The 22,438-nt window shown below is 36.1% G+C and overlaps 1 long non-coding RNA gene across 1 annotated transcript; it reads left to right on the top strand.

Annotated features, from left to right (window-relative positions):
* Positions 1-1,344: 1,344 nt before the first annotated feature.
* Positions 1,345-16,960, top strand: LOC122154458. The gene is made up of 3 exons (XR_006166365.1): positions 1,345-1,356; positions 16,400-16,407; positions 16,939-16,960. It is a non-coding gene; the product is annotated as an uncharacterized LOC122154458 (long non-coding RNA).
* Positions 16,961-22,438: the final 5,478 nt, after the last annotated feature.

Raw genomic sequence — 22,438 nt, 5'->3', positions numbered from 1 at the left:
AAAGTTTTAAGAAATTATTTTAAGTAAAATTCCTATATTGACATTACCAGGTCAATAGAAGTGTGAAAGAAACCAAAGGTGGTGATGTGGGGGAAAAAAACTAACACCACCACTAACAGAAACCAAGGGGTAATAGTTTTTCATTACCAGGACATAGGAGCACATATTAAAAGATAATAGGAAGGTGAAGTGATGGAGCAGCTTCAATAAGGAAAAGATTGAATTCAATGAATGAAATTAATCTATGTTGAATTCATTGAATAGATGACATTGAATAGCGACAACAAAATGTCTTGCTTTTTGTGTAATTTTATGAAAGATGAAACACAGGTAACTTCATGTATCAGCCTAATAGATAAAATTAAATACAGAATCTCTTAAATTGATCTAGTTAGTTACATGTTACAAATAAGGTGTCTTTCAATTTATGTACATTTTGGAGATGTGTTTGCTTTATGTTATTGATGGTGTGAGGAAAGACATTTCATAATGAATGCTAAATAAATAGTGTTTAATGAGTTGTCACTTTACATTAGACCTGAAATTGAATACTGCCACAGTGAAAAGAGAAAGGAAAGTGTTTTGTAAGACCTGTGCTTGGTGGGAGAAGGGTAGCAAGAAGGAAACTATCCTGAACAGAGTTTAGTACTGGGTTCGGTATGAAATACCAAATTTCTGGTTTGGGGAATACCTGGATCCAAAAGGGAGACTTGGATCTCTCTCTTCTGTGCTGGAACAGGCTGGCTTTCACTGTCAGATCATAGGAAAAATAATTAAGCCTGATGACTATTTCCCACTGCTTTCTCCTCCTCAGCCTAGCTTTGGTGACCGTGTAAAGAGTTTATTTCTGGTAAGAAATGGGTGAACGCTCTTCTGTACTCCCACATAAATCCTTTTGAGAAGGTGACGATGTTGAATTATGTCAAACTGCCATCGTTATACAGCAAAACAAAATGATGATGGATATCCATAGGATTACAAATAGTCATGTCACAGGGTTTAGCAGATAATGTCTTATTAGCAGAGCTGTTATAACAAATCTCCTGGCCTATTATAAAGTAAAATGTTTCCACAAGTTACCATGAAAGCAGGCTAAGATAAAATTTATAGGAAACATTTTTTTAAAGTGGATGTCTTTTTTACATACTCATTATTTTACAAAAATGAGAATTCTCATTTACTACATATAATTTATCCAGGTATTCATGCTAGATATTTTAGGAACATATTCTGAAAATTGTTCTGGTGGGGTTTTTGTGGTTTCGGGGTTTTTTTGGTTTTGTTTTTTTTTTTTTTTTCCTAAGAATGCCCTCACTGAATCACTGCTCCTTTTCTTGGGGGCAGATATTTCACACAGTAGAGCTGTCTCCAGGCCCACTGAAAACAAATTTGTAATTATCCTTGGCATGGATCTTATTGTTTCCAAGACCCTCAATGTAGAAAAGTCAAACTGTGAATGATCTTCACAAGATCTGGATGGCAGGTCGTAAGTAATTCCTTTAAAATCAATAATCCTAAGAAAGTAAAATATTTTTTTAATGCCCTGGTAATAATATTAGATTTCGTCACTGGCATAATTGCAACAAAGGACTATGTCTCCCTGAGAAATAAATATATTCAGAAATCCTTTGAATCCCTATCCCTTCCCACTTCTTAATTTCTGTTATTTCTTACTGCTTTCAACTGCTTCAGCTGCTTCCTTTTGCCCACATCTTGTCTATTTTCCTCACTCCCCCACCTGCATTACTAATAAATCGTGCCTTCATGGAATTATTTTCTACTTCTCTCATTGATCTCATTTGTTTTATCTGAAGTTTCCAGGGTTTCATTGTTTGCCGAGGTTCCATTAGCCACTGGAATCATCTAGCTCAATATAATAAGCCAGCCCAGGCAGACTGCCTTTGCATTATAGCATCATAAAACTCTGCAAGAAGTAAATGAAAAAATGAATTCATTTATTGCAGTATTACATTTCAGAAGTTATAGAAAAAATTTGCACTCTTTTGGGTTTTTTTTAAAGAAAATTAAGTGGCTGTTAAATCAGTTAGAATTATTTTTTATTACAATTGGACAACCATATATGGTTTAAACATGTACATTACTTTAAATCAAGGTATTTTAAAAAGGTTGAAGTGACAGGTTTAACAGCTAAGATAATTAGCATTTTTTAGAAACTAATTAGATAGTTTGTCCTTTCCCCTTTATCCTGTACAACAGCCCTCCTTTCCCATCTCTTTCTATCACCCAAAAGCTAGCAGAGATGGGTGGATTCCAAAAAGCAATGCCTGTGCCATGCCTCTGTGCACATAAAATCGGTGCATTGCTACAAGAAGCAACAGAAGAGCCAGAGGTAGCTGGGAGGCATCCTTTAAACTCTGAGCAGCTTTAAAACTTAATTTCATAGAGTTTTAGTTGAAATTTTTATACCAGCTCTGGAAGTAACTGAGACTCCTTGCTCTCAAATCTGATTGTTAAAATCGTGCAGTAAGGATGCATATGAGCTAAGCAGCTGAAATAAAGCATCAGACCATAAAATAAAACCTAGAAAGAAGGGTCTGATTCTGTCAAGAGAATCCCTAAGGTCAGAGGAATTACTCATGGAGGACAGTGGTAGTCCATTCAATAAATATAAGTTTTCAGTGAATGAACCACTAGAGCATATGCCTCTTTCTTAATCTGATGATCTAGCTCTGCATAAGAAACCTTGCCAAAGTTCAAAGAAAAAACATTTTCCAAACCTGTTTTTCTTTTTGAGCTTCTCTCCACTTCACTCTTTTTGAATTCTAGCTGAAGATGTACTTAAATATTTTGGAGTGGAGGTGGGTTACCTAATGAACTGTTTCAGATGCTTCACTGTGATACATCACCACCTGTAAAGTGGAAACAAAAGACAAATAGGCATCCACTTAACAGAAATCTTCCTGAATTCACACTATGTTGCACTATTAGAGAAGTACAGGGAAATAGAGACTGATTAATTCTGTAAGGACAGTAGATAGGAAATAAAAAAATTATTTTCTTGAATAAACACTGGTTCGGTTGAGCATCACCAGTTTCTGTCTCCAAATCTAGATGTCTACATTTCTATCAGAACTGATCTGTAAACCTTCAGACCCATTCCAGACAGATGAGAGGGGAAGAAAAAAGAAAGTCTCCTGTCCTTCAGTTCATTCAGTTAATTTTGTTTAGATAATTTCCACTAACAATGTAGAGCTGTGCTCTGAGCAGGGGTTGGACCAAATGACCCTCAGAGATCCTTTCCAACCTGAATTACTCCATGATTTTGTAATAGCTCTTTTTTTTTTTTCTTTTTTTTTTTTTCTTTTTTTTTTCTTTTTTTTTTTTTCCTTTCTTTTTGTGAAAATAGTAAAAAACTACTAAACTTGCTGATCTCAACTTCATGCCTTGAGATGAACTTTCTAATCATAATCTATAGTTCCTTTAAGAGACATAAGCTTGAAATCTCTTTGGTGTTGTGACATACTTCTAGGCCCTCTCAGGACAATAAAAATGGGTGGCAAAGTGGTTGCTGAAGTTTTCTCTAAAAGTAAATTTCAATTATAGATGAGCTCTTAGTCTGAGGGCATTTAATTTGACAATAAACAAGTAGCAATTTTTTTGACATCTAAATGCCAAGCATCATATTTCCAGCAATTTGAGGCACTTACATGCATTGTTTTCTTTCCCCCTGCTTCCAGCTGGCAGTCCCACATGGATTTCTAGTGCATAATTAACTATGGCTGGCACAAAGCATATGCCTGCAGGCAAGCAGATTGGAAGAGTCATACACATTTTGCCTTGGCTGAAGCTTGTATTGGTTGGTAACTTCAGTTACCTTTCAAGCTGGCCTTTTACACAATGTGTTGGCTTATACTGGAAATCAGACCCTCAAGTTTTAAATAAATGAGTGCAGTGTTTTTTAATTATCTTCCTCCCGCCTCTTCTTTCTAGCTGCATCAGATGCTGTGTATTTTGTCAGCATTATTCTTTGTAATCAAATTCATACTTCAGAGAATTATATATATTTTACAGTAGTTTTTATTGTTTGTATCATTATAAACTAAATCAACTGTTTCATTTTACATACAGAACAGAAAGTTTATGGTCTTATTAAAACTCCAGTAACAGCCTGTCCAATTTATTGTTGCGCATAACAAAAGGCATATCTTAAATAAGTTTTATTGTTTTGTTGGCTTTTTTTTTTCCCCCTGAATTTCAGACCAATACTTTCCATCATCATGTCTACTGAAATAGTAATGGTAAAGACTGAAGGACATGAGAATAAGTAACAATTGAACGAACTTTGAATGTTACTATAATTCCTCACTTGCTGAATTCCCATGTGGTACTAGGTACATTCAAGGATACTTCAGTCCCTGTATGTAGACACGTACAGCTATCTGATCTCTCTAAGATATCAGACTTCTTGTAAAATAACCTCATGATAATTCACTTCACACCCTATTTCTCCTTTCTTTTCATTTCCTTCTTCTTGAATCAATGCCCTCAGAAAGACACCTGTTCTACTGCAATGTACGTTCCCCACAACTGGAATTGTCACAGGTCCTCACTCTGCTCTAGGCTTGAGCGACAACAATTTCTGTGTCAGAAGAAAGGAACCTGAATTATTGATTCTGCTTCTCTGTGGTGGCTGCATTCGTCACTGCTTCTGCCCTTCTGTTACAGTGAGAAAGACACACTGAGCATTGGCACTCCTTGTTGTCTGAAACAGTTCATGAAACCAAAATACTCTTACACACAAAGAAGAAGAATTAAAAACAAAGAGGCCTGAAGGTGATGAAATCTGTCATAGACTTTTTGGTCTCAAGTAAATGTGAATGGTGCTCCCTCTGCTTGAAAAATGAATATTGCTGTGATACTCCAAGACAGATGCTCTCTTTACAACCATCCTTTGAAATAGTGCAGCCCATGAACAAGCTTGCTAACGTGTAGTGTGCTCTTTGACCTGACTGTCTACCCAGACTTGGTCTGTCCACACTGTCAGAAAGAAAGCCACAACTTTGTCCCTTGTGGTCAAACCATCGCAGTATCAGTCTGACCTTGCAACATATAATGATGAGAACTGTACAGGGAGGACTCAGCCGACTGATCTGTTGTGGGACACATGATGGCAGACATAGCCAACACAAGAGAAAACAATGTTATTCCTATGTCCCAAACTTTCTCCTAAACTTGTCCCTAAATTTGCCTGTCTGAAGCTGAGTATGGGCGTGTATTGAACTACCGACACTAAAAAAATCACTTGAGCTTAAGGGTAGTTTCTGGCTACCTAGCTGGATCTTAAATTGTAAATGTAACTAAAGACAATGAGTTGTACAATTTATACAGAACTGTGTTACCTCTGCATTTGGCATGAATATACCATCTGTAAATAGCATGTCCTGCTGGTGACCCTGTTTTACAAAACACATTAGTCAGCTGAAAACAGTTAAGGTAAACACAGCAAGGTGTAGTTGTCTGAAAAGGGTGTTCTATACAGAGTTTCAAGGCTCTCTATTCAGTTTATGAATGATCATGCCTAGGAATATTTGATTTTGTCTCTACTTAAGATGTTACTCTTTGATTATCATAGTAAAGTTCTCTTTCCTGCAGTCTGGCTACCCTTTAATGTGTAGTCCTCGGCATATCAGTACTGTGCAACAAATATGCAAAAGTTACTAAGTTTTTCATGGCATGAATGCTGTCACTACCTCTAGAAATATTAAGAGCTATTGTGCATAAAATCACTCCTAAATAATTCTGCCACATGAAATAAAAGCAGAAAAGGATATAGACAAGTAATCTAAAGTAGTAATAGATTGCATGACTATAAATACAAATACAAGGTATAATTGTGTTTTTCATTATTTACTACCAGTCCCTGTACACAAGCCAAAAGGAACCCTTAAAAGAGCATTGCGTCACTTGCTGTATTAAACTCAAAGTGCATTCTTTCACAAGACGCCATGACACCTTCAATATTAACTAGTTTCTCCATGTCCAGACTATCAACTAATGCAGATATGCTTGAAATGGTTTCCTCCAGGTAAATTGAGAGATGTCTACACTAGAAACAACCAGATGAATCATATGTCATCCAAATTAGTGCCATTACTTACAATTAAAGTTTTCCTTTCTCATATACTCCACCCTTTTAAAAGTTAAAAATAAATAAATCACAGCTAATCTTTGTGTTCTTTGGAGTGGACTCACTAATTCATTGGGGCACACCAAAATTTTCTCCTATGCTTTAGAGAATGCAGAGCATTTTTTGAAGTGTAAACACCTTTTTCAACCCTGCTTGCTTCCACTCAATCCCAAAACAAAGAACCTTTCATTACAAGGCTTGAACCTGACAGCCAAAACAAGAAATGACAAAAGCCTGGCACATTCACATAAACAGAGAAATCTGTTTCTGCAGGTCCTGGGGACTTCTCCGGTAAGGGTTCAATATCTCACAGCATCAAGGACAAACCACTGACATCGACTTGCCCCATAACTCCCTCTCTGTCCTCCTCCTGATTATGCTTTCATCTAAAGCCATACAAGCTGCATAAATTGTTTTCACAGCTTCTGAACAGCCACATCTCTCTAAGATGTCCAGAGTTTCCAGAGTGGCAGGTCATTCAACCTGCACTGTTTGTTCCACCACCACAGTGGATAAGTCATAACATCAAAAAAATTTGCGTTAGGCTAAAATTGCTGACAGACACTTACCTACAACATTTGGCATGACTGTGTTGTAATACAGTATGAGATTAACATTTCAAGTTTAACACTATTGATGAGTCCATAAATTTCTGAATTAAGCCTGAAATTTCTTGGCCTATATTTTAAATTCAGTTGGTTCTGAATGTGCTCCTTAGAGGAGGAACAGGTGAGCTACACTGGTGCATGCACACCAGATGTTATGCTAGACAAAGCTGTATTATTACTGTCTATCATTACTATTAGTATTACCAATAACATTAATATTATAATATTAATACTATTAATTAATACTGTTACATTATTAGAATCGATACTATTATGTTATAATTCTTTATATTATACAATTTGTATTATATATAATATATTAATATTATATTCAATGCTAATTTAATATATATAGTATTATAATTAATACTATTAATACCTAATCCAAAGATACCTAAAACCCATTATCATAAATAAATTTACTTGATGTGTAAATCAATTCTCCCTACTTAATTTAAGAAATTAAATTAAGAAATTTTATTTTGGCACAACAGAAGACACCGGAAAAAATAACTGAAGAGGTTGCTGTGGTGGGGTTTTTTTGCCCCTACCAGTCTTGTTTGGAAAAAGCCAGCAAGTTTCATGGATTCCATATTTCAAGTTCCATTATTGTATTCCATTCTTTTTCTTACCAGAGATCAAAATGAACATGGGATGTCAGGCACTTAGCACTGCACACTGCAAATATGTGAGGCCTTTAGACAGAGTAGTACAAGTTCATAGCAGCACCACCATACGCTATAAGACAGAATGCACATAAACTTGCCAACACACATAATTCTCATTATTCGACTAAACACCTTACAAAGAAACCACATGTACTTGTTTTCTCCTGCATTATGATCCAATTTAAGGGTATATAAATACAATTAATCTGCCAGAGAAAATAACAAACCAAATACCAATGTATCTGAAGTAAGGAGGACTTGATTTGTCCATGAACTATTTAAAGACCATTTTCTGAATGCAATTGTAGTGTGAGAAATGTGGAAATGCTTCTATCCAAACATATATAAGTAGTTTCAGTAATAGGTGTTCTGGGTTGAGTGAGTGGTGGAGTTTTTTGGTGGCAGGGGAGGAGGCTATCGGGGCGGTCCCCTGTGAGAAGCTTCTCGAAGCTCCCCCAGCTCCAAGTCAGCTCCACCTCTGTTTGGGACATTGAGCCAATCAGCTGCGCCTCTGCGATAACGTATTTAAGAAGGGACGTAGTGACGGGCAGTGGGACTTGTGAGGAGGAGTTGCTGCAGCTGCATGAACACCAAGGTCAGTGGAGGAACTGGGGAAGAAAGGAGGGGGGAGGTGTGCCGGAGCAGAGACCCCCCTGTATCCTGTGGTGAGACGGCAGGGCGGCCCCCCCTGCCACCCATGAAGATCTACGGTGGAGCAGACATTGATTTATGGCCTGTTGCTCCTGCTCAGCATAATCAAGGTTCTGTGCCCAAAGAAGGCCAGGGTCTCATGGGAAAAGGCAGCCCCGCTGCTGTAATTCAGTGCTGGGAGGATTGCAGCATGCGGGGGAGTTCCATGCTGGAGCAGCTCGGGAAGGGCTGCAGCCGTGGGAGGGAATCCAGTCGGAGGAAGTTAGTGACCCATGACGGAGCAGTGTGGGGAACACTGCGGCCCGTGGGAGGAACTCATGTTGGAGAAAGTTTGTGGAGGACTGTCTCCTGTGAGAGGGGGACCACGATGGAGCAGGAGGAACAAGTTCCGGACACTCCCCTCACCGAACATGAAGGAAGTGGCAGCACTGACTGCACCCCCCATTCCCTGCCCCTGCGCCACTGGGGGAGGAGGTAGAGATATCGGGAGCAGAGCTGAGCCCGGGAAGGAGGGAGGGATGGGGGGAAGGTGTTCTCAAGATGTGGCAATGCTTCTCACTGTCCTACTCTGTTATGTGTTGTCAGTGTCTGTAATAAATGTTTTTTTTTTTTTCTTCCCCTAACGAGTCTGCCTTTTGCTCGTGATAATAAAAGGGGGATTTTTCCCCATCCCAGTCCTATCTTGAACCCCAAGCCTGGCTCTCTGTCCCTTCTCATTGCCGGAGGGGAAGGGAGAGAGAGCTGCTGCATTGTGGTTGGCTGCCAATCAGTCCTAAACCACGACAATAGGATATCAAAGAAATCTAAGTCTCTAGTTTCGCAAATTTCCAGTAACTTTTTTTTTGTATGTGATTATGGGAGTAAAATCTTTCTAGGTTTTCAGTAAGGAGTTTAACATCAGTCCAACAAGGATTCTTCCAACAAAATGATTCATTTTGTTTGCAGTGTGTGACAAAAAAATATATTTCCCAAATAGCATGTAGTTTGTGTCTAGGAAAAAAAAGAAAAAAAAAACAGTCTTTGTATACATCATTATAACATTACAGATTTTGCTTTCTTTCAGCTGGATAGGCATATAAACTGTGAGTGGTAAACTTCGCTGGTAGATATAATCTGAATTTTTCATAAGACAAAGTTGACATTGTCATTGTAGCTTGATGGTCTGAGAATATTAGGAAATGGCAGTATCTTCTGTTATGTGTAAAAGGTGATCTTAAAAATCATGGTGCAGGGTAACACTGGAGCCTGGAAAGATACATGCAGCTCACTGGTTGTCAGTCAAAGAAATTCAGACTTCAGAGGTGGGCAAAAATTGTTGTAAGAGTAACAAGAAAACACCCAAAACAAAGAACAAGTATCTTACATACATAAAGCATACTATATATTGTAAATTGAGATGTAACAGTGTTGCAGACCAGTGAAAAAAAAAAAAAGCAAGATACAAAGCACATTAGAAAACATTAAAATAGCCCAAGCAGACATTAGAATGACAACAAAAATAAAGGAAAAAAAATATATAAAAATATTCCTTCTAGCAAAGAGGAGCAAGTCATGTCACACTCCTCCCTGTCAGGAATTCAGGATCCTGACAACTCACTGCAACCCCACTCCCACTTCTTTAAGACCAGAGATGCAGCAAAAGCATAACCGCAACATCAGAAAAACAAAAAGGGTATATTAGGAAGCTTTGGTATAACAATTTTAACAATATTACTAATGAGATATATTTGGTATTAATTTAGACTGCAACTGTTAGTATAATTTTAACTGGACCAATCACAGTAACTTTATTTTGTTTTGGTAAAGTCTGCTAGGATTTTAAGGCAACTAATAATAAATTTGTTGTTTCACATGTAAGGTGTGTCCCCTTTTTGTCCATAACAAGATTCTGATCTTTTAGGGCAGGTATGATAACCACCAGAACTTAATATGAAATGCTACATAGTGCTGCAACATGGAAAACAATTTACAAGTCAAAAAATAGAAAAGATACAAATGTCCAGGCATATAGACAGTATAGTGGCTTTCCAGTCATCAATTAGTCAGTAGTCATGCAACAACACTTTGCAGCTTCGCTTCATAAATTAGCTTGGATAAATATAGTGGTAAATTGATAAATCCAATCTAAATCTATCAATAGATATGTTTATATTTTGCATACATGTCAGATATGCATTTTGCCTGGTGGAACATTTGCACATTCAAGAGGAAACAGCTCCTGACCTGGTAGGTACACTTTCCGGCCACAGCAAAATCAGGAATGAGATTAACTAGGTGTTAGCAAACTAATAAAAAAAAATAAAAAAACCAAACATACATATATATATATATATTAATTGCACAAGAATGCATACAGGCAGCATGAAAAAGACTCTATTTAAAGTGACAAGACACTTTTCAAAGAAATACTGTGTTTGATAATAAAACCTTAAATTGTTATGCAAATAATGTTTGCATGCATGGTGCTTGCCAGAAGTTCACTTGACCTGTATTTCCTTAGCCCTGAAATAAAAGCTAGTGACAACACCTAAGGGCAAATCAATGTATTAAAAACTCCTGCTACTATTGTCCTTAAATTCACCTTTGGCAATCCCTGTATTGACATCTTTTCTGCCTTTAATAATTTTAAGCTTACTTGATCCTTAAGGACTTGATTTATCTCTTCTAAGCTACTAATAATAAAGGTAGTAGTTGGAGTAGCTGGGACAAACCAGTAAGTTCCAGACCAGGATTTATAGGCAGATGTTTTTTGTTGTACCAGGAATTTAAGAAGCTAAGCCTAAAGTCATTTGCACTACAGTCCAGGCTAAAAGAACAACAAATGATGTCCCCTTGCAGCATGTTATCACCGGTGTAAGTGGTTTAATGGCAATCTGCCTGAACCATCTCAATATCAGATTTACTACAATAAGTTACTTTCAAGGTCTTCTTCTCTTAATTGCTCATTGATTACTCACCATTCTTTACACTTGGAACCTCTGAGTTTAATTGGAATCAATGCTGACAAATGGTATATGGCCCCAAACCCTTACTACTGACTTAATTGGAGAGACACACACTTCCAGTTTTAATTGTAAGTATGAAATGTTACCTCATCCATTTTGCTATTGTGCTTTACAGCAACACTCAGTCCTTTATTTGGTTTTATCTGATGTTTGGTATTTCAAAATGCTGAACTGCATCACTTGAAAATGTTTTCTTTATTTACTCTTTAATACAGAATTGTTCTCATATTGTTCAGACCCCACTTACACCCTTCTACCTGAGAAGGTCTGTATCCCATGTTTCACGTGCATTTTTCAATTTTAATATCAAAGCAAACTAACAGTTATTTTCAGTGTTCAGCAAAAGCAATGGGCCTCATCTAAACCACTAGAAATAGGCTTCTGTCATGCATGTCTGTATTACCTTCTAGCTTAGGAAAGATTAATACAAAATGTACTGTAGTTTAAGCTGCAGGATATCCAATTATGAGGAAAGAGCAGATTATTGGACTAGATACATCCATGAACATCACTAAAGGGAAATACATTTTTAGACAGGTGTGCACTGAAGCAATTATATTCTAATTATATATCCTGCAACATTTTTTTCACACTTAATTTAACACATGACGTAATCTATTACAGAGGAATACAGTCATTAGAATTTTAGTGCTGTGTTACTACTATGAAATAGGAAGTTCTGCCATAGTGGATCTATACATAATTTTAAGGCTATTTTACACTCATTTAGGAAAAGTAGAAGATAACTCTTGAAAGGGTCAATTGGGTGAGGCAAAAATAATACCAGTTAAAATCACCAGGTTCCCAAATTATTTCAGAACTTGACAACCTAGTTTTTTAAATTATAACAAGTGATACATTTATGAGTTTAAGCTATATCTGATAGATGTCTTCTTGGCAAATAATGACCAATGAAATAAACTTTATTGACAGAAAACAGAGAGCTAACATACAGCACTGCTTTAGCTTAATAAACACAATGAATTTGAAAGACCCCTCTCGGCTTAATAGTTCACTTATGTTGATTATGCTGAGATTTTCTTTTTAGCCACTTTAATTCAGATAGTGAATACAACATTTTGGCTGTTATACTTTACTGCTTTGAATTATTCAGGAAAGGGAGTACAAGGGCAGAGAGATCAGGTCTTTTTGTTCTTGCTATAAGTAACCAAGAACATTGTCTCCCCTTCCCCCCCTTCCTTTCTTCTCCTCCATTTTTCATTTTGTTGTTTTTTAATTGATCATAGTCCAATTTCAATATTTAGTCTATTTTTCAAAAGTCCTATAAACCAAATAATTAGAGAAAGAAGAGTGATACAAGTGATAAAGAAATGCAGGACACATTAAGAGGTCTTGGAATTTCCAATCTAGATCTGGTTACCTGCATTAGTCAAAATGAGGGTTGGATCTTTACAATGTATTATTTTCACAGCAAAGAAAGCTGCAGGTTTGTAATATTGTTACATAGGGAAAAATATAAGAGAAAAATACAACAGTTACTTCTAAAATGTCATTATCACTTATTTCAACAATAACAAAAGATTACATCAGTAAGAAATTCTAGATTTTATTTAGGACACCTAGTTTAAGCGTAGTATAAATGCAGACAGTTGTCTTCTCTGCTGACTATTATGCATTGGAAGAAACATCCAAATTCATAATGCATATTTAAGCCCCTGAATTACCCTTTTAGGAGACTTTTTTGAATGTGTCTACATCATGGTACCTGTAAGTGGCAGCCAGCGTCTATCTATACCAGTCGACAAAAAGCAAAGTCTTGATCATTACTTCATTTGCTCTGATAATGAAGTCAAAAGACCTACACACACCTTAGAACAGAGTTCCCAAGTCAAGCCCAGCTTGGCACGGCACTAGTCTGAAGAGCTGAGGCAAAAATAAGAAATTTTACTTCTATGTTTAGACTATTTATTTGAATGAATAAAGCTTACTCCCATTCCATCTTGTGAAAAGGTCACCCTCTCTTCAGTGCATCTTCTCCTGGGACACACGGAATACTTAGGCCCTACAAAACTACTTAAGAAGAATGTTAGACAGTGTAATGCCAGAATAAAATGTTCCTTCTCTTTCACTTCAGCCACTTAACAGGAAGAATATTCTGGTTCTTACCACATGTCATCTTATTATGTTCCCAGGTAGTGACTCTTTCCATGTTTTGACAAGTTATTCAGATGAGTGACTGTCTTTTATTATATATAGGCACATTGCCTGCATGGGGAAGTTCAGAACTCCCAAACTCTTTTATGTCATACTGCACTAACAAAAAAAAGTTACTGAAGTATTTTTTTCTCAGTGCAGACAGTTAAAATTATCAGTTAACATTTGTTAATTAAAACTTGTGATATAAGAAGTTAATTATTTTCTGCAAGTGTTTTTAGACAGAGATTATTACCCTAATTATTTATGTCATTCTTAATGAGGGAATTTTTTCATTCTGAGTAATTCTCAGTTTCAAATTACATTTAAATGTTGAATATTGCAGGTAGGTATTTTGGAACCTATTGCATAGATCAAGACATGTTAATGTAGCTAGTCAATTGCATATGGGGCTAAGAGCCCAGAAACGTGACTTCTCATCACCTCGCACTAGAAAAAGACTATATGATGTAACAGGGATTTATGGGAGTTATATTTAAACCTTATGGAACTCAATAGTGTGTCACATACTTGCAGTAGTCTTTGAATGCTAAATTTTGTCGGGTGTCTTCATTATCTTGAAAGACATGTAGGAACTTAAACAAGTCACTGGGTCCACAAAGCAAGACGGGAACTGTGATGGCCAGTCTTGTAGCACTTTTATTTTTCCCCCTAAAAGTCCCTGCTGTTGTGGCAGAAACACACAACACTAAGTTAAACATCTTTAATCAAATTCAGATAGCCTAAATTCCACAAAAGGTTTTACACCTACTGTTTCTTACAATTTAGGCTTAAGTCACAATACCTGAACACAGAAAACACTATGTATGGGGTTCAGGTTGAATTAGGTCCATCCAAATGTGGAATTCAGATTTATTTTTCTCCAGCATTCTTTAGAGAGACAATTCAGTGGTGATCCATAGCAGTCTGCATGCTCAGGAGGATGCAAGCTGAGACAAGGGCCCACCTTGGTTTACCGGAGAGAACCAAAAGTGCTTTCTCAGAACTCCATTTCATAATCCAGTTAGTACAGTGAGTTCCTAATTCAAGAATAGGAACAATAACTCAACAATCTTAATACCCAAAGCTTCTCATATTCAAGCAAAAAGTGATAACAATACCTGTACAATTTATTAATAAATTTAACCATTTAAAGGTATTACTATTAAATTTATTAATAAATTTAATATTAACTACTTAAAGGTAGCTGTTGTAGTATAACAGACACATATTTCCATTATAGTGTAGAACTCATTCTCAAACCCAAAGTAATATTCAGCACTATTCAGTGATGTTCACGTTTAAACATATCCAATGCTTAAGCATTCCGTTCATCATCCAGTTAAAAAAACAAAACAAAACAAAACAAAACATCAATACTGAATCATACCTTTGCTGACAGGATCATTAATGGAATTGGAAACAAAAATTTACAGATTTACACTGTGTTTGGGTTGGTTTGTTTTTTAAAGAGAGAGAAAGCAGCTATATGGCAGTGATGTGAGAACTTGAAGAAAAAGGTATCATGTCCTAGGAAACATTCTATGGATTTGGCCAAGCATTTACAGTACTACAAAAAATATTCAATCCTGCTAGTGCTTAGGCAACACCAACAACACTCACAGCCCTCTGAAAATTTCCTCATTGTACTCTGTGACAGGCTGGAATTTGGACAAATCAATCAGTTTTGACACCACCTCCACCTCTGCTAAAAATGAATTGAATCTGTAAAACATTGCTTTATAGACCTGTCATTCCTGTTTCACAGTTTCTATTATAAATAGCATTCATGCAAGAGATAAATAAAAAACAAAATTAATGAGGATATTGTTTTGCACCTATTTTGGACTGGAGAACTCTAGACATGAACAAAACATGTAAATTAAGCCAGAGTTTCACATCAGAATTGTGGCACCTATATTTTTCAGATAGCAACTGTACAGAGACAGTAATTTTGGGGCATCATTTTAGAAATCAATTTAAAATTTATTATAGGCATTCAAATGATTCAAGACTTGTTCATAAACAAGGAAGACACCAACCTTACAAGCTCTAAGCAAATGTATTTTTTTCACCTTCCTGAATTCTGTTATATTCATAACATTTTCTGTGACCTCTGTGTTGCTGGCAAAGATTCACACAAATGTTGTCAACTGACACCTCATCTTCTGGAAATGTCTCTTTTCAGGTTTTCCTAGTGTTCTTCTGTGGTAGCTTCTACTTTTGTATTACAGCCTTAAATTACTTTTCCATTTTGCCTTAATGAAGGGTTGAAGCCAATAAATTTGCTAACCCCAGTGTCTGTAACAGCCACAGGAGCAAGACACACTCATTTGAAGCCAGTGACATTATCCAATAACATATGCAGCATGTCCATCAGAATTCATTATATATTATTTGACTGAATAATTGAGATTTCTTTAATATGAATTATTTAAATACTCCATTCCTGTATCTTCTTCTGGATAACACTATGTTTTCTGAATTTATCAACCAAAACCAGATTTAGTTAGCAACACTCCTGAGATTTAAATACTGAGATTAACTTCACAAAAAAATATTACATAGAGTTCAAATAGAAAAGTTGGTACCCATAAATAAAATTTGATATTTTGATGAATGACAGTGGTATTTCTGAAACTTGATCATGAGTTTTGTAGAGAGGCCAGGTATGACAGCCCTTACATAATATAAATCTTAATAAGGTAGCAGAACATGACAGAAGGTACTGATGCGTTTAGGCAACCAGGGGTCTAGCCTACCCAAGTTACAGAAGAGTATTATGCACAATATGTAACAGTCAAAGAAACCTAAAATTTTCTATCTAGTGAAATGTTCAGACTGCATAATAATCCCAGGATGGTAGGATTGTTTTCTCTTATGCTTTTTACTCAGCAAACATTCATAATAAGAAATCATATACATTATCCTGCTGTATGCATTAATTTTAACCTATCCACTCTCATGCTTCCTTGTTGGTAATGACAGCTCAGCAGTTATGAGGATGTTTATTATTTTTTGTTGTTTGAAAGGCAATGGTTTTTAAAGGTCCATTACCTCTAGTTTTAGACCTTTTAAAAAACAATCAAGCTAACGGATGCAAAAGAGTGGGTACAGAGAGGAGAAACATATAGCCAGAAGAATTAAAATGGTAACTGAGTACAGCATGAAGAGTTTTTATAAATTTAGAAGGTGGATTTTACTTCAGTGAGTGTTTGGACTGTGAAAGATAACATAGGAGAGTTAAATTATGGAATTTTAGGCATCAGATATTCTTTCATAAAATAAGAGTTTCTTAAATGATAGGTTATCTAGATTGGTGACAATGAACAAAACTAAATTATTACAGACTTTTTTACATACAATTTAATGTTGCTCCCTGTTTCTGAAGGTGGAAGTATGTATGCAAAGTTAAAGCTGTTAAATGTGAAAATAATGAAACATGGGATGGAGCAAGAGGAGGATCAGGAAGACTATCTTTACTCCTCAAATTATGGGATAAATAAAGAGAATGTGCTAAAATGATATATCAAGAAAGAACTGGTGAGACAGAAGAGAAAACAAGAATGACAAAGCAAATATGCTGGCATAACAAATGTGGACTACTTTTTTAACATATGGTTTATTCCCTTATATACATTTATTGTTACAGAAGGACAGCTCTTCCAGCAAGGATAAAAGAAGTGCAGAGTAGAACAGCTGAGAAATTCATAATTAAATATGAATCCAATAACAGATTTCCCTTCTTATTGAATATAACTTAATACTCCACATCCAAGGAAATCCTGAGGGTTTTTTGACTCAAAATATTTAATAGCTTCCCTACAGGGTTCAAATATAGCAAGAAGCTATAGTTCAAGACATCAAGTTGCACAGCACAGAAAACAAACTAATTATTTATAAAACAAAGCAAACATCTGTGAAAAACAGAGTAGCAACTCACATTTATGACAGCTGTCACATGTATAATACTTTATAAAATGCTATTCTTCCCATTTCCAGTTACTGGTCTTCATACATTTAGAGAATGACCAAAAAGCCCTAGACACTTAAACCTGGGACAAAGCTTCTAATTTGAAATAAATAATTTGTATTCCATACTCTATAATTTAAGGAACAAAGAATACAAACTGATTATGAACATGAGAGAATTGTGACAAAAAGGTCACTCACCTGGTATGCTACATATAACTTTCAAGAGGCAGAATGCAGAAAAAAAACATAATAGCCAGAGACAAGAAAAGATAAAGAAGTAACAGTAATTGAAGCACATTTGAAATGTACTTAGAAAAAAAAATAATAATCTCATTATCATACAGATTTTCAAATGTGGAAGAATAATCTTCTACCCCTCTTCCTCTCATTTACCAAGTCCTTCAGGTAATCCAGTGACAAGAAATACAGTTCATATGCATGTTCTCATACCACATTCATAGAATATCAGGAATAGCAGCTTCAAATTTATTATGTCTCTAAATTATTTTTTGCAAACACAAAATTAAACAATCTATAAAGGCAACATGATATTATATATACATATATATGTAAAAAATTAAAATAAATAAATTTTTAAAAAATCACCTCATAGTGAGAAAGTCTCTCTTTTAAGAGGAAACATAGCTTCAGGCTAATGATGTTTTCCACCATTAGGAACTAAAAACAGGCAAATCAGGCTAATTGTCCTCTGTGATAAGCTGGTTATTATCCAATAGCTTTAGTGACTCTAATGGATTTGGTTAAATCAGAAAAACCCGAGGCTGACCAGTCAGGCTTGACTTCCCCTGCTGAAAAGGAATGAATCTATAGCACTTGCTATTTTATAATACTGTCATTCCTATGTTTCACTGTTTACATCATTGATTATATTTAGAAAAAAAGGATCTAAAATACTGTTAATGAGGATGTTGTTTTGCATTGCTTTTAGACTCGTGTTGATAACTGCATAAATAAGACAACATTATGAACTCAATTTGGGCCCCATCCAGGCCTCTGAGGCAAATCATATACCTGGCTGAGTAATCTAGATGTTCAGTCCCTAGAAAGCATTCTGTTTGAGGTTTTAGATTTGCCCTCTCTCATCTGAAAATTATTTTGCCTCTAAAACACATGGACATCACAAAGGCTCCCAGATGTTGAAGACATCTCTGAGATGTCTTGAGGGACCCAAAAGACCTTGCTCTTCCACAGAGGCTCCAAATCCTCTATGGCTCTCTTCTCTCATGCAATTCTGCAAATAGCAAGAGGAAATAGTCCACAAGACAGAAAAGCTCAAAGAAAAATTCAGTAAAAATTTAAAAAAATTTAGTCCAATTCTCTTATTTATAGAAGTTTGTTTTACTCACAGTGAAATGGATAATAAACAAAAAAATCTAAAACTTTCTAGTCTTGAATTCAGCCTTTCCTTCTACCTTTTGGTGCACACTGTACCTGTGCCTTCTTAGGATAGGCTAGAATAGATTATAACCAAAATTCCTTTCCTTGTAAAAGCAGATTATTTTTTAAAAGTGTAAAAATATTCACTATTAGGTGGCTAGTTATTTAGAAACTCATTTGAATTAACCACATTTTTAACAAAAAAATAATACTAGAAGAATTACAAATAAGATTTTAAGTGCACCAGTTTAAGCTTTAGTATATAGAAAGTCATTTTACCAGACAACATAATCACCGATAGTAATTTGTGAATAAATCAGTTTTCATAGTTCAGGAGCTAAAATGAAAGGTATCCAATGGAAGTGTGGTTTCCATTTTCCCTTTTGGAATCTCTGTATTCAATTATTGGTAATCAAAATACTGATTAAACCACTTTCAAAACTAATTATTCTTAAATTATCAGCTGACTGTTCCAACTGTGTTAATTAAAGTAAACAGTAAGCAGCTGTTCTTTCACTATCATTACCTGCTTCTTGTAACTGAAGGCCTTTTATTTTTTATCTTGATGGAAATTAAAATACACTTTTTCTAATTCTGTCCAATTATTTTTTTATCCTCTAATATACAGAATGCCATTAAATTTCAAATAGCTTTGAATGCAAATGAGGGTGTACAGAGAAGAGGATGTGCAGTAATAAATAAATAAATAAATAAATATGTTCATAGCATCTGAAATTATATGGACAGAATCTGAGTATTTATTAAGGAGAAATCATAAAAGATATTTAAAATTTCATTGTCTCCATTAGGTTAAAGAGGAAAAAAAAAAAAGACAGCTCTCTAAATTAACCTTATCTCCTGCCTAGCTTTTTAAACCAAGTTTTCATTCTTATTTCCTTGGGGAATTCACTGTGGTAACAGAATGAAGAGTGAGGAAGAAAATTCTTATGACCCTCAGAGTTTTTGAGGAGCTCCCGTAGGGAAAGGTATGATGTATTATTAATAAACTTTGTGAATTTTAATGAGAGGAGTTAAAGTATTGAAGTAATATTTCATTGAAATAAAAATAAATGGTGCCAAATTATGCCCCATCCTAAACAGTAGATGAGAATTTTTTTTCTTGTCTTAAAATCACCTCCTGAGATTCATCTTTCAGTTACACTGTTCAAAAAACTTCCAAGAAGAGGCATGTGCCTTTTTTATTTTATTTCAGAAATTACTTTTGTTCTTTAGGACTGTTTTGGGTTTTTTCTTTTTTGTCCTTGTATTGTAAACACTATGTTGTCCAGAGTTTTTGCTGATTGTTTTTAGGGGATGGTCACAGAAGGGAGACTGCTAAGACAGGAGAAATGTTTATACATACAGACAGAATAAGCAGAAAGAGTCCAAAAGAATTCATCTGGTAGCTTAGATGTGTCTATCACTTCCTCGGTTCTTAGGAAAATATATGCTGTCAGATGTTATGTTGTATTCATTTAAAATATTGCAGACAAGATTTCTACTCTAACGACACTTGTTTCTTGAAAATTCGGAGAATGTAGAGAAAAAGCCCTGTTGCCTGAAAGTCGCTTTTGCTGGCGACATTAGAATGAATTTTTATGTGTGTAGAATATAATATTCAAAAGCAAAACCTTCGCATCAGAAACTATTTCAGGAAAAAATATGTTATGTAATTAGCACACACACAACGTCAAACTTGGTTTTCCCCTCTATCCTATGACCAAGAATTTCCCATAGTTTGTTTCATCCCCAGCATACACATATCTATACTGTAAGGCACTGAGCATTACCATTACTATCTGAGTTAAAAAAGACATTATTTGGTGTAAGGAAGCATTCTCCACTCTAAATTAGGAAAGTGAGACCCTTTAATGCGTCTAAGGAAATCTGAATTATTTCTTCAAACACCCTCTTCCTGCTCCCTCCCCATCAAGTTTCATTCCCCAGGCTCCCCTTGGCTCCATCTATGCTGTCTTGGGAAGCATATTGGTGAAATAATACAGGCTGGTTGTACCCATCCTGCTGAAGCCCCTATGCTCTTATATTGTCAGTCAATCATATTTAAATGATAAGCAAATGGCTAGCATATTAAGTTACATCTATACCACATACTTAAACTTGGCTTGTCCCTAGGTTTGTACCTAGCTTGCTTAATCTCCACACTGCTAAATAGGTCTGAATATTCTAGCGAATCTTTCACCTCACTCATATCAGTCCACCATGCTAAAATGATACATGAGCTGAACAACATTTCAAAGAAAGCTTTGAAAACTACTTTACAGCTGTTAACTACTCTTTCCTATAACCAGGAGAATGGAGAATCGCTTGTGTCAACCAGGGTCAGACTAAGGTGAGAAGCAACAGTATTGCTTCCCAGCTGATATTGCCTGCACAGCTGACTCTCATTTACCCTTCCCCCAAGAGGAGGTAAGCACAAGCTTTGGTGGAGAAGGGCTGTTATTTTCCATCTCTCCACCAAGATCAAGGCATAGATACAGTGGTACCAACTCTCTCCTGCTCCTGGGAGGCGCAGCAGGTTCCCGTGAAAATGAAAAGGATGATTCCCACAGCCAGCCTCCTGAGAGGCCCGGTCCCTGGGGACCTGTCTCTTTGTTTCAGTCATAAATCCAAAGGAACAATACTTTGCACATGGGGTAGTACAAGTCTGTAGAAAGAAATATGTCTGATGCTAGCGGACTCCCAGGTCAGACCTCTGCCCAGCACGGGTCAGCAGGCACACTCACTCCCAGTGCTCAAACCAAGGTAAAATTTATAGTGCCACTGTCACTCAATTTCTGAGGAGACTTTGTAACCACATTAGGGAACAAACAGGAACCGTTGATTCCACCTATTCTTTTGGCACACTGTGACTTAAATATCAGTATTTTGCATCAGACAGGGAAGTATTTTGGTTCTGGTCATATAAAGAATATGACAGGTTACGAGTCGGTCTCAAGGTCTCAGATGTCTTTCTGCTCTCCTCTTCCTCAGAAGATTAGCAGACATAGTAAGCAACATGGTAAAACACTAAAGAATTGGCTATGTGTAGAGTATTCCAGTTATATACTGATACAATATGTGTAAACTTTACAGTGAACAGAGACCCAGGGTTTCTCATATGATAAACACCCTTGTCCTAGCCTTCTCCTTCACCAACTTTTTCAGCTTCTTGTTTTTCTTTTAGTTTTTGCTGTGTAAAGTAATGACAGGGCTTTATCTTTAGTACATAATATTTATGCTGTAAACCTGAGAGGCAAGTCACAACTTGTAAGTCTGAATCCTTCCAGGACAATGCCTTCAGAAAGTCTGAATGTACATCAGTAGTCAAGCCTTCCAGTCACATTTTAAGCATTCCAAACTATTAATGCAAGTGAGGTTTCCTAAATTCAGACTTTGCTGGCAGGTAAAAAAGGTGAAGAGGTTGTGATACTGGCTATGACTTCTGTCAGTGTTCCGTTAAAATTAAAGAGCATACCTCTTTCTTTTTGTTGGTCCAGGAGGTAAATAAATCAAGGCTTCTCTGCTTTCACTACAATCACACCAGACAAAATATATGAACATTGAAAGTGCCAACAGATTCCACCCTCACAAAGGTTCAAGGGATAACATGAAGAGCACAATACAAGAAGCTCCTGATGCATCTAAGTAATTTCCCATGTGGAAAGAACAAGGATAAAAGGCTGGGGTCCAATGAACAGGACACTGATCAACGAATAGAAGACTTCTGATTCCTTTTCTAGCCTCACTCAAATCTAGTATGCAGTCACACTCAAGTCACCTTAATACCTCATGACTCAGATTTCCCATATGGACAATAAATGCAATAGCCCT

The sequence above is a fragment of the Tyto alba genome, unplaced genomic scaffold, assembly GCF_018691265.1.
Source record: "Tyto alba isolate M040663 unplaced genomic scaffold, T.alba_DEE_v4.0 Super-Scaffold_40, whole genome shotgun sequence".
Lineage (NCBI taxonomy): Eukaryota > Metazoa > Chordata > Aves > Strigiformes > Tytonidae > Tyto > Tyto alba.
This window is presented reverse-complemented; position numbering and strand designations above follow the sequence as displayed.